The following is an 18,657-nucleotide window of genomic DNA, read 5'->3' on the forward strand; positions in this document are numbered from 1 at the left end:
CTTAGAGAATTTTCTGGGTTCTAACTTGGTTCCAGCTCCCTGCACTAAAGCTTGGAGATTTTCTCAAAGCAGTAAGCTGGACCAATTGCTTGATTCATCTTCTCATCTTCCAGGGATCACCAATCTTTGTATATTGATTTCCAATGTCTTCTAAATTTTTATTTCTTATATTTGTTTAGAATGTTTGCTTGTTTCAGGTAGCAGATTAAATCCTTTGCTTGTTATTCCCATCTTGGCCCAAAACCAAATTTATTATCTCTGAGACTTATTTTTCTATACAATCACAGGCAATCCTATATAATAAAAGGGTAGTATGCAAATAGACCAAACGGCAGAACAACCGAACAACCAATCAAAGTGTAATATGCTAATGATATGCTAAAAATGCTGAACCGCTCGCTATGATGTGCACTGACCACCAGGGGGCAGACAGTCAACTGGTCGCCCAGCTGCTGTGACATGCACTGACCATCAGAGGGCAGATGCTCTGACTGGTAGGTTAGCTTGCTGCTGGGGTCTGGCCAATCAGGACTGAGTGAGATGGGCCAGACATGCCCTGGAGCTCTCCCACTGTCCCTCCCCGGCCCAATCGTGCACCAGTGGGGTCCCTCAGCCTGGCCTGCACCCTCTCACAATCCGGGACCCCCTCGGGGGATGTCAGAGAGCCGGTTTCAGCCCAGTCCTGCAGGCCACTTTCCTTGGAAGGGTGCCAGATGCAGGGCTCATGGCTGGTAAGCGCTGCTTTGGCAACGCGAGCCTCTCCCAATTGGGACTGATTGGGCGCAAGCCTGCAGTAGGCACAGTGCATCCGGGATGAGCGAGAGCGGCAGGTAGGATCTGCAGGCAGGCGTTGGACTCTGGGTTTCGGCCTGATCCCTGCAGGCCACCCAGAGGGACCCCACCCATGTATGAATTCATGCACCGGGCCTCTAGTCAATAATAATGATTTTAAAAACATATTCCAAACTGTGTGGAATAATAGGTAGAGTGTTAAATACTTCATGGATGCACACATTGAAGATATTGCATATCGCATAATCATAAGAATAATGGGACAAATGAAAGAAGTGTGTACCTTGGCTTCTGTATAGCATATAATAATTTAGGGGATTGCCCTTCTGCTACTTGGGCTGTTGGAAGAAAGCACATTATTTAGTCTGTATAAAGTTCAAGTTGCTGGGTTTTGACTGCTTTACCAATTAAATTATTTTGGCAGTTGCTTGGTCTGTTCATTGTTATGAAATGTGTTGTGCAACTGTCCCTAAGCCTAGCATGGTGACATGCTGGTACGTCTCACTTCTCTCACTTGAGAAGTTGGGTGGACACCATGATTTTTCTTTGGTTACAGGCTTGTTATTGAGTTGTATTTCTCTCCAGTTGAGTGGGAAGCAGGCTATTAAATTGGAGAAGTCAGCCAAGGCAGAGGAAAGTTGACTTCTCAAATGGCCTGACTAAAAGTTCCAAAAAAGAGCTTCTGGACCAGCACAGAGACAATCACCCTCTCATTCAGTTGTGTCATCTTAGAGCACATACAGGAGCATGGATTCCTAATTGACTCAATAGCTATTGTGAAGGCCAATAATTTTCAGTGTCTATATCTAACCTATATATTCATGAGTAGAAAATTGGACATGAAATGATTAGGAATTATTTTGCTCAAAATGTGCTAAAGAAAAAAAATGTAACTTTTCCAAATCTGCTCCAGGAACAAATGCTTAATTTTCTCTACCTTTGCTTTATCCTCACACCCAATCTCAGTTCTAATTATAAGTCTTCAAACAAAAATAAATTGCATATTTGTCCCCAAACACTGTGCTAAGGATTAAGAAAATAGACATAATTTAGGTAGTATGGTCCCAGCATTTTAAGAACTTATAGAAAGGGTTATAATACCTAAAATCAATATATAAACTTTGTTTCAGTTACTTTCTGTCCCAAATCAGTCAAGAACAAGTAGAAGGAAATCACATAATAATTGTATGATCTTAATTTTCTTATGACTTTTATTCAAGTTCATCTGCAATATTCTTGGTCAGGGGGATTGGTTTCAGTATAAGTAATTAAATCTGGTTGAATTCTGCAGGACCCACTGAGAATAGCATGACATCATGGAACAATGTATTGCTTTTGTCTCAAATAAAGCCACTCACTAGCTAAATGAGATAAAATAATTCCAGTCTTAGGGCCTCATTTTTTACAACTAGGCATTGGGGATAATATACTTTAAATAACATTGGCAGGACAAAATGAAGTCATGGATGTGCACATTTTTATAAAATGTCAATATTTTGCAAAGGGGGGGGGGGAGACTACGTAGTATAAGTATACTATTGTCCACCCCAAACTCTTCCATAGAATAAAGTTGTTCATGGAAAGTGGGTGTCCTGTGAGGGCCTACATTTCCTTGGTCCCATTGTATCTAAATGGGACCTTCAAGTCCTCAATCAGAAGTGAGCAGAAGTGAGGTCACTTCCAGGCCCAGATAATTAAGAAACAGTGTCTCCTCTCTGTGATCACTTGTCCTGCCTGCCAGCAGAATGCAATATACTCTTGGGACCTATGTAATGATAGAGCCATTCTCTGGAAAGAACCTGGCTCCCTAAGTTACCACTCAATAAGTACCATCTACTTGGCAGGTAGTGACTCCCCTGGGTTATGTAAGAAAAAAGTAATTTCTGATTTTTAGGGAGATGTGGTGTTTATTTGCTATAATGAGAGTTACCTAGTTACTACAGTCTACAAACTTTTCTTCCAGATAAGAGGGAGCAACAGGAAATAGACTTAACGCCACCTGAAACAATGAAATATATATGAAATGTATGAAAGAATAGTTTGTAAGCCACTGGATTTCAATCACTGAAGAGTAATCTCTGAGAGAGGGAAAGGGAATAAGGTAGCCCTAAGATTGCCACGCCATAGTGCCTCGAGAGAATTTCCAGTGAGCAAACGCAATATTGCACTGACTCTCTAAGACGAATTGGAGTGAAGAGCCTTGGAAGACCAGGGCAAAGTGAGGGAGACAGCTATATGGGAGGAGAACTGAGGAGAAGGAACAAGGGCCTCCTCTCCCAAATACTGTAAAAGCAGCCTTAGTAACATAACAATAGACACCTTTATTACTCTCCTCACAGTAAATTACAAGGGTTTTAGGACCTCTGTGCCCGGAAGCAGGTGGAAGATCGAGTATACATTTCTTATTCTCAAAGTATTATATAGAGTGAAAAGGACAGATTTTTAAAAAGATATGTGCTAATGATGCTGTTGTAATAAGCTGGTGATTATTGAACAGGAAAGGAGGCAAGGGAAGGCTAGGTAGAGGCGTGCCATTTATATAGTTGTGTCAAAAAAAGCTGCATTTAACATTCTCCAAGTATATTCCCTGCTGATTTCTGGGGGAAGGGACTAGACAAAGGCCATTTAGAAGCATGCCCCAGAAGGTCTGAGTGACTTGAGAGGGTGTCTGCCAGTCATACCTAGAAACAAATTAGTGGCCAAGATGGGTGTGGCCACTGCAAGCATGGAAACATGAATGTTTAAAACTTCTAGACCCGTGGTCGGCAAACTGCGGGTCGCGAGCCACATGCGGCTCTTTGGCCCCTTGAGTGTGGCTCTTCCATAAAATACCACGTGTGGGCGCCCACGTACAGTGCAATTGCAACTTGGTGGCCCATGCGCAGAAGTCGGTTTTCGGCCTGGGCGAGTCTATTTTGAAGAAGTACTGTTGATATTTGGCTCTGTTGACTAATGAGTTTGCCAACCACTGTTCTAGACGAAGGAGCCACCCTCTCTTGGCTTCAGGTTCCCGTGACTCCTATTGCAGGGGATGTGCTCCCTGGAGTCCATATGGCTCATGGCCTTGTGGCGCTCCACACATGGACGAATGGGCTTTAATTCGCTTGAGTGCTGAATGTCACCTGGCCGCAACGTGGACTGGAAGCTCTGGACACTGGCCTTCTTTCTGCCCCTCCTGGAACCCCAGCTCTACTTTTCCAGGACTGGCTTATGGGTCAGGGGACTTCAGAACCCGAGAAATGTAACCATGCAAATAAAGCCTTCTTCCACATCCCATCATCCCGTGGGGGCTTCTGAAAATTCTTATTTCACCGGCACCCCAAGAACCTATACCTCACTCCCACAAGCGTCAGGGTTGTTTAATTCTCTGGTAACACTATAGTATTCACTTACATTAAATTCTAGTTAATGCAAAGTAATGTAGAGTGACAAAAAGTAGATTAGTGATTGCTTAAAAAGGGGAGTGGGAGGAGCAAGGGGAATAAAATGTATAAGGGGGTGATGGATTTGTTCATTTTCTTGATTATAGTGATGGTTTCGTGGGAGTCTGCATGCCAAAATTCATCTTTATGTCAATTATATCTCAAAGCTGTTAAAAATACAGACTAATTATAATAGTGCAATATATCTATAATATCTGCCCTTTACAAGGCTCACCCTGGACAATTGGAAAAGCAGAATCCATTTGAGCTCTCTCCAACATATTCTCCAGTTTCTAAGTGTTTTTTTCTTCTATTTTAAAAAAGTTTTATAGGACTCATGTCTTTGTATTGTACTGCTCAAGTCAGAAAGGGCAGAGGGAAAGACACAAGTGTGTGTTTCGTAGGTGCCAGATATTTAATATGAGTCCTTCAGACCTATTCACTCTGAGCTGTGACTTTAGTTGCTACTCTTCTAGGAGGCATTTCCATTTTATAAATAGATTTTACAAATGGAAACCTGAGAAGGCTTACTTAGCATAAAGCAATTCATTACACATAGTAAAATGACAGGTAGTATTACATCTTAGTAGAGTGTGGGTTGATTTGGGGGAAAAGGTCACCAGGGTTCATTTTCATTGATCAACAAATAACATATTCTTTTCTAATGTTGGCTTTGAGTCTTAGTAATAATAATGACATATTTGTATAGGATGTTAGTGATTACAAAGGGCTTTCACATTTATTATCTCATTCAAGCATGCAAAGAACTTTTGAGGTGAATTAGCTCCAACTTATGGATAATAAAGTTGAAAGTTAAAGCAGTTCAACAACTTGCTTTCTATTCAAAGGCAGAAGTGGAATTTGAACCAAAATAAATTGACCCCCCAGTTCAATAATCTATCCTTGAAACATAGCTACATCTTGTTTAATTGAAAATTCCTTTAAAGCAATGTACTTCTCCCTCATCTTAACTTCATAAAATCCTTCCTAAAGAAATCAACAATTCTGTTTGACATGGATCAACATTTTGGCAATTTTAAACAAACATTTAATTTCAGGCTATGGAAATGGTGATGAGACCCTGCAAAATAATAAAGTGACTTATAGAGAATAAAATGCTATTGATCTTGGTCTAAAGTACTAGGATTCATGTTGGAATTTTTGTCTTAGGAGAGGCTAACAAAGCAGTATATGTATGTTTAAGGAATGTAACCTTATCCCAACATTCCTGATTTCCTCTGAACTTGGATTAGTTTAAGAATTTGTTTTCATAGCCAGTCATCATTCTCTTCACTACCTTATCTGAGGATTTAAACCCTCTCAGTATCTTGTCCATCATAGAACAAAACTTCTGTGCTGGAGATTGTGTGTCTTATTGTAGAAGTAGAGAAAGGCAACAATAGTCTTTTACTTAGAGTATACTAATCTAAGAAGAGAGGATTAAAAAATTGTTAAAAGCAAATAAATTACCACTTTTTAGTTTCTGCTAGTTATATCTTACTATTTCATGGGATTCTTAAAGAAATCTAAAAATTTACTTATTATAATCACTTTTTTTTCTAGAGCATAAATCTAATTATAATAAGTGGCCTTAGAAAACATAGCTAAGAGATAAAGAGACAGAATTTAAATCTAGCACAACTTCAGAATCATCATCTTTCAACTAACCCAAAATGAAAGGTAAACACTATATTTGATTGGCTTATGGGAAAGGTGCCAAGGTAATTCAAAGGAAAAGTATACTCGGATCAGCAAATAGTGCTGAAACAATTACACATCCACATGCAAAAAATGAACCTCAGCCCTTACCTCAAACCTTACACAAGAAATCTTATATAATAAAATCCTAATATGCAAATCAACCGAACTACAGAACAACTGGTGGAATGACTGGTTGCTATGATGCACACTGACCACCAGGGGGAAAATGCTCAAGGCAGATTAAGAAATGGAAGAGTAATATTCCCCCTAAAGTCTCACTTCTCTTATTTTTCTTTCAGTTTTATTTTGTACACCTGGTTTCAGGTGTACAACTTAGTGGTTAAACAATCATATACTTCACATAGTGTTTCCCTTGATGTTTCCAGCACCCCAACTTATACCATACATCCTTATTGCAATATTATCCTATATAATAAAAAGCTAATATGCTAATTAGACCGAACAGCAGAACAACAGTCTGGATGACCTTCTGGACAAAGCCAGGGCTGCGAGGGCCAACCCCCTTGCACGAATTTTGTGCTTTGGGCCTCTAATAACTTTATATGTATCATAGACTCAAATATAGAAAAATTATAACCAAAATATTTAGAAGAAAACTTTTGTGATTGTTGATTAGGCAAAGATTTCTTTAACAGGACTCAAAGAAAACCCAGACAAGAAAAAATAAAGATAAATTGGACTTGTCAATGTAAGAAACATCCAAACCTGTAGAGAATTTTTATGACTTTATTTGAACCAAATGGACAACAATTTCTCAATGGATTGAAAAAGATGCTCCAGAGAATAACAGTTCTGTTGCTTAGTGTATACATTGCAATCAAAGAAGGAGGCCTAAAGAAGGTTACATAAAATTAATTGGTGGTAGATTGGGGAGACATACGAAAGGAGAGCAATTATTCTTGGGAATCGCCTGGCTGGTGTAGCTCAGTGGTTAAATGTCGATCCCTGCATCAGGAGGTTGCTGGGTTTGTTCCCAGTACAGGGCATGCAGGAGGCAACTAATTGATGTTTCTCTCTCATTGACGTTTCTATCTCTCTCTCCCTCTTCCATCCTCTCTCTCTGAAATCAATAAAAATACATTTAAGAAATCATTCTTGGGAATTAATAACAAGAACATAAACAATCCAATTTTTTAAATGGATGTAATATTTGAACAGGCATGTCACAAAAGGAGATACATAGGAAGCAGTAATCAGTGTTTGACATTATTAGTCATTTGGAAAATGCAAGTAAAACCACAATGATATGTCACTACATATCTATTAGATATCTAAAATTAAAAGAAAAAAACAAACACTGATAATAACATCTTTGATTATGTGATGCAACTGAAACAGCCATACATTTTTCATTATAATGAGAATTTTTACATAATGTTAAACATTTATACTTTATAATCCAGAAATCTCATTTAGCATTATTACCCATGAAAAATGGAAACACTTTCCACACAAATATCTGTATATAAATATTTATATAAACTGATATATAATAGTCAAATTTTGAAATCAAGCCAAAGGTCCATCCACTTAGTAAACGTATAAGCAAATTGTGGTATATCTATATAATGGAATGCTACTTGCCATTAAAACAAATCAACTATTGATACATGAAACACTATATAGATGGATCTCAACGGCATTATGTCAGAAAGCATATATTTACAGGATTTCACTTAAGTAAAATTCTGAAAAAGGCAACACTCTGGAGACAGAGTCTACTTCCGGAGCACCTGGGCAGGGACCTATGTTATAGATCAAATCAATAATTAATTATTCATAAATACCAGTTAAACTATTGCACATTTAAAAAATAATTTTAGTCATACTAGAATGGTGAAGCTGATTGGAATTTGTCATTTTTTATACACCTGTCCAAAGATTTCATAAGGCAGTAATTCATTGTATGATTTATAAGTTAATATTAAGAATAATTAGTCAAAAATAGCTGAACATTTGTATATCATTCCAGAGTTTACTTATGTGCAAAGCATTTCATAAGTATAGTAAGAGATTCTAAGAAATGCATAGCTCTATCAGAACCCTCAGAAATAATAATAATAACCACAGAGTTACTGTGGGTTTATTCTTATTTTAAAGGATTATTAAATATAAGGCAAGAGGAAATAAGGGACAAATGAGAGGCATGGACCAAGTAGTTTTGAAATGTTCAGCATCAATAGGTTTCTATTGGGGAAGGTTCCTGATGGAGTTGACAGTTGAAGTAAATCTTAAACCAGGGGTTCTCAAACTACGGCCCGCGAGCCACATGCAAATACAAATATTGTATATGTTCCTGTTTTGTTTTTTACTTCAAAATAAGATATGTGCAGTGTGCATAGGAATTTGTTCATAGTTTTTTTTAAAACTATAGTCTGGCCCTCCAACGGTCTGAGGGACAGTGAACTGGCCCCCTGTTTAAAAAGTTTGAGGACCCCTGTCTTAAACAATAAGAAAGAACTGGCCAGATGAAGTATGTGATGAGAGAGGTTTCAAATTGGGAAAGAGTAGAATAGAAGGACACAATTACTATTTACAGAAGAATGAGATGGTTTATCTGCTTGTTTGAACATTGCTCCTGGGGAAGAAAAGGAGACCTGGGCTTTTGTTGGATGAAGTTTGAGACCCTAAGAGTCAGAGATGGGCACAATGACAATAGAGATAACCTCATTCTCAAGCTGGACATCAGGAAACTGTACCCAAGGGAGCTACATAGCCAAGGACTGAGAGTGAACAAAGTATCAAATTATTATGGTCTGAAGGACCAAAATCAGGAGACAGTAGACTGAACAGAAATCAGAGAAATAAAATAGCAAGGAAGTTTACAAAAGTGAGTAAGAGGTTAGATCTGGAGAGATTCCCTCAGGGTCTGGGGATACCTGGAAGTCAGATATTTTTATAAGACCGGGCAGCCTTGCCCTCTTGCAAGAAAGCAACTATTGAAAACATTTTATAGATGGAGGACCACTGGAGGCACAAATTATAGATGTAATTTGTCAAATTTATTTCTGAATGTAAATAATGCCTAAATGTAGGTTTCTATGGTGGTAATCAATGCCTTGATATTGTAGTCTTTTATTAATAATCATAACAGTTTTCCAAAAAGTTCTGTCTCTTGCATCCTTTAATAATAATTGATTTCGCATATTCAGCAAAGTGAGAGATTCAGTGAGGCAATCAGTGGCCTGGGGAATGAAAAAGTAGTTGGCTTGAGCTATGCTTACTTGGCCCTAAATTTTATTTCTCAAGCTTTAAGGCTAATGTTAAGATGGTTGAATGGTGGGTGCCAATGGGTGTTTCTCAGTTGCTTCCTGGAATATTGCTGACTGCTTCATTCCCTTGTTTTCAGGGCATTTGCATGAAAATATTATTTTCTTCAAGTATCATGCATTCAATAAACATTTTATTAAATATCAGCAATATTCCTGGCATTGTTATGTGTTCTGAGGCACAGGGTACCATTGGAGCAGCGTGGTAGGATTTGAAGCTCTAAAAGCAAATAATGCATATGACACAATTCCCACCTTCAAAATAAACAATATGTAAAAGGTATATGACTGTTGAACATGCTGGAGTCTTACCTGTGCTCCAAAGAGAGGCATTACATCACGAGTCATCTATTAACCAAATGACAAAAATCCTATTGTAGAGCACACTAAAAGAGGATTCTCATAACACTTTCTAGGGAATGGTATAGTATTTTCCATCCTTCCACCAATAAAATGTGTAGTTATATTCCAAAACAATCAAAGCAGGTAATAACCACTTTCTAAAAATTATCTTATTCCTTTCATTTTTAAAAGCATTTTGAGAAAATATTTGGTGCCAAAAATTCTAAGGGATGAAAACATGAACGAAGTAGAGGTTCTAAAGATGAATGAGACTTAAGCTCAGGAGCTGATGATTCATTTTTCCAACCAGCATCTATTTGTTGATCTCCTGCATGTATCAAGCTTTATATTGGAAGATATTTCCATCATAACCTTATGGAATCTGGGCCACATATTTTTTTTCAAGTAGAATGTATGACAGTATTTTTTTATTTTTAGAGCCCTTCTAGCATTATCTATTGAAGAAAGATTAAAGAATTAGCTAACAATTTTCCAAAGTGACAAATCACTTCACATTTTTAAACATTTTTACATGTCAGTGTCTTTACATTTAGTTCTAGTCAACTAACAGTTATTGTATTATTGTATATTTATTGCATACAATGTCTTATAAAAGGGCTCAAATATGATTAAGGTCTTCCAAAGTTTATTATTTATTGAGGAAGAAATAAAAACAGACAAGATTTAATACATGTTTCTACAACCCACATATAGAGATGCTGGAAGTGGTTAAAAACACAAAGCCAGACAGAGAAAATGATTAATGATGCAACAGAAAATGTAGACAGAAAAAAATGTCTTGATGTTGTTTTGTGGTTTGTGTGTGTGGGTGTGTGTGTGTATGTATGACTGTGTGTTAGTGTGATAAATCATGACTTATTGGAAGTGAATCTTTTACTTATGAAAGCCAAGGAGGTTAATAAAGGCCACACTTTTAGCAGAGATCTAAAATCTACTCTTGAATTCTTGAGTATTTGCTGGAGTTAATAATTTTGTAGACAATGCTATGGAAGCAAACCAAGAGTTCTATCTTCCCCATTAAAAAGAGTTGCACTAAAATAAAATGGACATCTACTATGCAAAAATGTATGTACAAAGTTTAAATTCTAACCTTTTTACAAAAATCTTAGCAAATGTGTTAGACGTGATATAAACAAGTAATAATCCCAATATAGGAAAGTATGGAATATGGCAACAAATAAGCAATAATGACCAACAAATGAGTGAAAGCAACCTGAGGTAGTGAGAAAAACCTAAGAAAGTGGTTGAGAGGAGTATAAAAAAAATCAACTTTAAGAAAAGTCAAGGAGAGTGTAATGGAAGAAACTTAATATAGCAAAATAGCTGTAAAACTATTGGAAAAGCTAAAAAGCCCATTAGAGGACAATGAAACAACCCAGAGATGAACATTATGGAAACTTACAGGAGTTATTTAGGCATGTGGGAAGAATTTGGGTCCAGAATGTTAAGGCCAGATATGGAGAAGAATTGAATCCTAGTAATAGCTCAATGGATTCTATTGAAAAGGAATGAACAGATGAACTTCCAAGGAAACATCACGGTTCTGTGTTTGAGAGAATATGGGCAACATTGAGAGAAACAAGAAAATTGAGATGGGGAGCTCCACATAAGTCTCTCCATCTATAAAATGAGAATGAAACTGTCTGCTTGACCCTTCTACAATGATTGTGAAAACAGTGTAACAACTGTGAATGCTTTGAAATAACGTAATTTCTGTACAGTTTGAAAAGGCTTTATTTCATGAGTTGGCATGACCACATGGTGCTGTTAAAACTTTGTCACACTTTTCTTTCCTGTAGGGCCCTACATCCAGATGGCAGCACCTAGTAGTGTGTGGGGGGTAGTGGCTGCCAGAAAATTTCCACACAGTTCTCAAGCTATCAATAGGCAGTTTTATTAGAAATGATAGTATTTATATATATTATTCTACAAATGGAGTTTTTCTGGGCAAAAGAGTTTTATGTTTGTTTGCTTTTTTTTTGTTTTGTTTGTTAGTTATTAGGCAACTAAGTAGTACTTGGTGATGGGATACAGTTCTGCAGAGAGTTTGAAGGGAGTAGAGAGAGTTAAATGAACTGCTCAACTGCTAATACCGGGCTTCAGAGACAAGATCAGAAACTGATGTCAGATTACTCATCTGGCTCCTTTTCAGCCAATTTGGAGAATACAAAAGAAAACAAATATTATGTCACAATGGAGCTCTATATGAGAACACATGCACACAGTGTGATCAAAGAAGAAGCAATGATTTTTTGGAGTAAAGTTTTTAGATGGCAACATGTGCAATTGAACTCTCTGCTTCTGGAACTTCATTCATAGGGTCCACAAGAGGCAGTGGACTTTAAAAAACAAATTATAAATTTTTCAAACTATATTTTTTGGATCAATTTGTTTAAACATTAATTGACAAGAAAAAATATGCAATAGGTATTTCTTTAAAGTCATAGTTTAGGATCTCAAAATTTCTTCCTCTTATTAATAATTACTAATAACTAAATAGAAAAAGAGAAGAAAATTAAGAGTGTGAAAAAATAATCAGAAATTGATTTTATTTACCATCAATAAAAGCTCAGAATTAAAGATACCACAAATAGCCTAAATGAAGACAAAAATCTGTTAAATTTATTTTCTCCTCCTCCTTTTGCCTCTCTCCCTCCTCCTCCTCCTCCTTCATTTTCCATTTTTTTTGTTTGTTTTTGAGAAGCAGCAGCAGCTTTTAATTGTTGTATAGGAGAATATTTTTCAATTAATAAGCCCAGTTTTAATAAAATATGATCATTGAGAATATTTTAGAGTAAATACTTTCCGATTTTCTATAGAGAAACACTTGCTCTTGCATAATACATAAACTACACAGCTGCTCTGTGGATTTACATGTTTCCCACTAGGCAACATGCGTAAGAATGTTTGGCTGAAATTTCAGATCCTTAATATCTGAAGTAATTTGGCCAAAGAACATGCTTTTGAAGAGTTCAGGTCTGACTAAATGCAGGTAGTTCCAAATGGAAGGACAGGTCCTCCACAGGCCATTCATGGAGGTTTCAGAGACTAGAGGAGGTTAAGTACTTCCCAATCTGAAGAAGCGTCTGGCTTATAAAATGCATATGAATATGGTCATTATACCCATCTCTCTGAGATGTTCTGAGTCTAAAGCAAGCCCATATGTGAAAGTCTTAATAAATGTTATGAAATGCAGACCCTAAATAGAAATGATTCCTGAGGAAACTTCTTTCTATATGTGATAATATAAAATTATCAACCAAACTGACTTGAACAAACATTTAGGAATTGGTTGTCACATCATTCCCAAATATTGTTAGCAACATCAATTTTATGCCGAATCAATTCAGTTACCTTAAACTAGAAACTGCCAGGAAGCCTGTGGAACAAGCATCCTGCATAGAACCTGTGACATGATTTGTCAATGTGGTGATACAAAGATGCAACATAACACCTCTGCCCAGGGAATTTGGGTTAGTAACTGTTCAAAAGGGCTGGGCCACCGCTAAAACATCTCATCTTCTAAAGCCATTAACTTTATTACTCAAATAATTCATTTAAGACCATCCTATCACTTCCACTGGAAAAATGTTGGCTTTGTTTTTTGTGTTTTCACATACAATTCATGCATTTTTTCATTTTATTTTTTTTTAAAAAAGATGTTATTGACTTGTCTCAAAAGCCCAGTATAAAACCTGACACAGTTAGAACTTAATACATTTCTTTCTGAGATTGTCTCATTTAATTTGTATAATCAATGAAAGATATTGCTGCAATACAATTGAAAATTCTGAGCAGTTTTTTGTTTGTTTGTTTGTTTTAACACCTATTTTGGCAGGTTGGTATTAGGCAGTTTGCTAAGCACTGTATTTCTAAGTTGCCCTGGCTTTTACTATAAATTCTACTATTTCCAAGATTTTCAAACATATCCCAAGTAGGTGTCTATTTACTTAATTATGGCTCAGCTACTTTGTTTGTCAAAGATAATTAACATAGACAGATGTTTTCTACCAGTTAGCTGCAATCAGTTGTGCCATGTAACAAACCACCCTAAAATGTAGTGACTTGAAACACCTTTTTATAATTTCCCCTAAGTGCATGAGTCAACTGAGTGGGTCTGCCCATCTGAGCCAGGCAGGGCTGATCTCAGCTTAGCTTGCTCATGCATCTATGTCAGTTGGATAAAGGTTAAGTCTTCTAGAATATCCTCAACAAGGCTTGTGCCATATGATCTCTCTTCTTCCAAGAAACATTTCTGGGCTTGTTCTCATGGTGTGGCAAGGGTCCAAAGGAGGAAGTGGACACAAGCAAGAATGTGGCAAGTCGTTAGTTATCCTAATGGCCAGTTCACGTAGTTTAGCCTAGAGTCACTGTGGAAAGGAACTACCAGAAGACATTTATAAAGAAAGGCTGGGAAATTAAAGCCAGTCCACACAAGGGTAATTCAATTCAAAACTTCAGATATAAGAACTGTCGAAAAAATTGGTAGTTTCCTACCACAATATCTAAATTGTCCTTTCTTTTTAGTAAGAGAAATTTTATTTTTTAGTGGAAATATGCCCACCCAGGATTAAAGACTATTGTTGTGTCCACCTTTGGAACTACATGTAACAATGTCACCATGTACCAAAAGTAGTAACATATACTTAAGTAATAATATCCAATGGTAATTCTAGAAGGGCCCTTTAAAAAGGATTTCATCTTGGTTTTGTCATCTTGTCATTTCTCCTTCTTCTGGAATCCAGCACCAATTTAGGCATCAAAGCACCATCAGCCATCCTTTACCATGAAATATCCATGAGGAGGAAATCCACAGGCTATAATAATTGAGTGGAAAAATAGGAGCTTGTGTTCCCAGCAATACTATGGAGCTGCCATATTAGTGTCACCATTCATACTTTGGGACTTGTTTTCCCATGAGAAAGAAATAAACTGTAAAATCTTCCAAACACTATAAATGTTTTTATCATTTTAATCTGAAGCTCAATCTAATTTAGTATAGATCTACAGACTTCAAATATCTTATAAATGCTAATAAATTATCCATTAAAAAAGGGAATAATATAAGGACAAAACAACCCTTGGCTATAAAAATATTCTTACAGGTTTCTTCTTTTCAGGGCTTCCCAGAATCTTAACACATTGTTTGCGGGTAGTTTTTATCACGTGCTAACAGGTGGCGCGGGCCATTTTTGCTAATTTTTTGTGCAAATGGCAACGTTCAGTAAAATTACGATAACTTTAGTTTACGTATTTATATGTTACCCGCATTCTACAGCTAGTCTATGAAAAACGTATTAATACGTGTCCTGCACTCTACTACACTGGTAGAACGTATAAATACGTAAAACGTGTAAACACGTTTCCCGCATACAATGTGTTAAATGCTAATAAGCATGTTCAGTCTCTAAGAAGAAAATATCATTCCACATTTATCATTAGACTAGAGGCCTGGTGCATGAACTCGTGCATTGGTTGGGTCCCTCGGCCTGGCTGGTGATCGGGGATGATCAGGGCTGGCTAGGGGGAGGGACTGCAGGAAGTTGGCTGGCCTTGGGAAGTTAGCTGTGGGAGCCTACTGACCACCAGGGGACAGCTCCTGCATTGAGTGTCTGCCCCCTGGTGGTCAGTGCATCATCATAGCAACTGGTCATGAAGTTCACTTAGGCTTTTATATATGTAGATTGTGGAGTCTTTTCCCCCAGATAAGTGTTTTCTGGATAGCATTTTTGGAAGAGCTATTTTGTAGTTCTTATATATATATATAAGCTACCCCACTATACTAGAATATTTATAGTTTCAGCTATTTTTCCTATTTATTACCCTAAACATTATTTGCCACTAGACAACACTGCATTTGTAAGAAAATATGGACGTTAATATCATGAGACATTCAGTTATATATTGTGTGAGAAAGGGGGGGGGTGTGATGTGTCCCAATTTTTACTAAAATAGAAATTGGGAGAGAAGAGATTTCCTGAAGCAAAGTGTTTATGATAGTCACCTAACAGAATCTGCCACGTAAGAAAAATGGGCATCTGTAGAGAGTGAACCATACAATTTGTGCCTATTTTTCCAGACAACAAGGGACACCAAACTATAAGAAAGGAAAAAGATCAGTGCTGAGAAAATAAACTCATAAGAATAAAGAAAGGGCCACTTTCTGTTTGTGATTTCCTGGTTGGTTTTGGAATATTTTTTTCATGGGATTTATTTTAGCTTGGCGTCAGCCTGTGAGAAAGGTGATCTCTTAAACTAGAACATGTTCTCAGGCTTCCCCAGCTGTAAAAATAATGAGTGTTTCTTAGACAAGGAGCAAGTAGTTCCTAAATATGGCCCTGAGGAGGAATACTCTGGCTGTAGCATTTTCTCTGGTGATTGTCTGAAATTTTCATAACTCTATATTTCACAATTTCCAACTCCTTTTAAATGAAGCTCAGTGCAATCAGCAAGAGTATTTACATTTTAAATCCAATTCAACAGTGATTTATCCAATATCTAATATTTCCAGAGCCCTGTATAAGATCATGTGGAGAATATACTATATAAGGCGTTGAGTCCTTGTCCTCATGGTGTTTACATTTTGATGAATTGGCTAATATAATAATATAAAGTAAAATGTTTTCTCATCTACCTAAGAGTAAAAGCAAGCATTTGGGAGAGAGATTCAAGTGAGAGGTGGGGGGAGAGAAAGAAAAAAAAGAGAGACACAGAAAGACCCAATCTGGGAGAGAAATGAGGGCAGGATTTAGAGAGGAGAGATTACAAAGAAAACTTCTAAATTATAAGAAGGATTCATACTTCAGAGATTCAAGGAGAATATGTCAAGTATGCTTGGATCTGTGGAACAAAATTATTGTCTTCTTGTTAAGTTATAGAATAGAAAAAATTATAGAGGGGGTACAATAGGCAAAAATTGAAAGAAGAAAGAGGTTGCTGCAATTGGAAAGTTAGAGAAATCACCCAGACTGAACTCAGAAGTTAGAAAGGGTGTGTAAACAACAGAAGGCAAGAAACATTAAAGGCAGGAAGTTATCATATATGATTCCTGATTATGTGTACTCAAGTGCTGGCTGTTGGGGATGTGTCTGAAGAACCATTCTAGCTTTGAAGGACTCCATTGGGTTGTCTAAGGCCATTTCTGTTGTCTTTTTTTCCTCACATGTTGGTTCCAACTCTTTAATAAATACCTTTCCCATTAAGCTCCATCTCAAAGCCTGCTTCCCCAGAAGTCCATCTGTTACAACAGTGTTGCCCATGCATTTTTTTCTGTATTCTGAGCCATCCACAGAAAAGAAATTATTCTCTATCCTTCTCTCGCACTCACCTTCACAGGCTGTAAAGAGAACCAGTCAAGAGGACTAATCCTAACCATGGATCTATTCTAGAACATAAGAATCAAGAATGGCATTCAGTAGGCAGAACTGAGAAAAGAAGACACCAACACTATAGCAACATGAATTACAGGAACAATGTTAGATGGAGTGGTGAGGAGGTTCATTAGACGAGTTGAGAGGTTTTATAAGGTCCTAGAATGTCCAAGTTCTTCATTGGAACCTGTCAATACATTGCCTTGCATGGAAAAGGGGATTTTGCAGATGTGACTAGTTAAGTAAGGACTTTGAGATGAAGAGATCATACTGAATAACTCAAGTGAGCCTAATGTAGTCACAGTAGTTCTTAAAAGTGGAAGAGAGAGGCAGATACTGGTCAGAGAGGTACAACATTGCTGGCTTTGAAGATGGAGCAAAGTAGCCATCAGCCAAAAAATGTGAATGGCCCCCAAAAGCTAAAAACAAACAAACAAAACCCACAAGGAAACAGATGATTATCCCCTAGAGCAGTGGTTCTCAACCTTCTGGCCCTTTAAATACAGTTCCTCATGTTGTGAACCAACCATAAAATTATTTTCGTTGCTACTTCATAACTGTAATGTTGCTACTGCTATGAATCGCAATGAAAATATCTGATATGCAGGATGGTCTTAGGCGACCCCTGTGAAAGGGTCATTTGACCATCAAAGGGGTCATGACCCACAGGTTGAGAACCATTGCCCTAGAGAGTCTCTCTAAAGGACAACACTGCTGACACCTGAATTTTAGCCCAATGAGATCCTTATCAGCCTTGTAATGCAGAGAACTGTAAGACAATAAATGTGTTGTTTAAGCCACTGAGTCTGTGGTAAGTTGTTGTCTTGTTGTTGTTGTTTTAGCAACTATTACTACAATGCTGATACCAACTATATGGCAAATGTGGAAAGAGGAATAATACACGGGGATTGTAGTAGAGGGGCTGGTGACCAAAATCTTCATCTGCCACTTAGAACTATGATTTTCATCAGATCACATAGTATAACTATACTCACATTCTCCCATCTAGAACCTGAGCAATGTCACTCACTTATAGAGGTTCTCCAAGCTTGAGTCAAACACTTGTTGAATGTATATAGCATGTGCTCAGAAGAATATAGATTGGACTCAAGAGCTTGTGTTAATTATGTATTGTGTCTGCCTTTATTTCCTTTTCTTCCTTCTGGGGCTCTTGCGCTGAGTCTCCATCCTTGTAAAAGTGCCCCAGAGAAATGAAACCAGGGACTTTATTATAGTTCCTGGGTGTTTAAAGTTTGGGAAAATTGGGGTCATTGTGACTCCCGATTATGTCTAAGAATATATATTTTTCCCCAAGTAAAAATGAGGAACGGGGATAAACAAGAAAAAAATGCAGTTTATGTAATCATTATTTATCTCAATTGGCACTGGCCTGCCCACTGAAGAGCATCTAATTCTTTATTAGGTTGGTATCCATGCTCTTTAACCGCATCTGGCAGCCTAGTGCCTGCATTTATTATTCTCAGAGTGCAAACTTGTCATCCAACATCTGGTCTGCATTTGTTTCCTTTAATTTCCTTTACCCTCCCCCATTCCCTTACCCATTCTATTACCTATGCTTTTCTAAAAACAGTCATCTGAATGGATGTTAATATCTTTCACCATTTTACATGCAAACTTCCAGCCCGAATTCAGCAAAGAGATCAGAGACTCACCTGATTGACCCAGAGAGATGCCAGAAATAAAATGCCTCTATCTACA

Source organism: Myotis daubentonii, chromosome 17 (genome assembly GCF_963259705.1).
Source record: "Myotis daubentonii chromosome 17, mMyoDau2.1, whole genome shotgun sequence".
Classification (NCBI taxonomy): Eukaryota; Metazoa; Chordata; class Mammalia; order Chiroptera; family Vespertilionidae; genus Myotis; species Myotis daubentonii.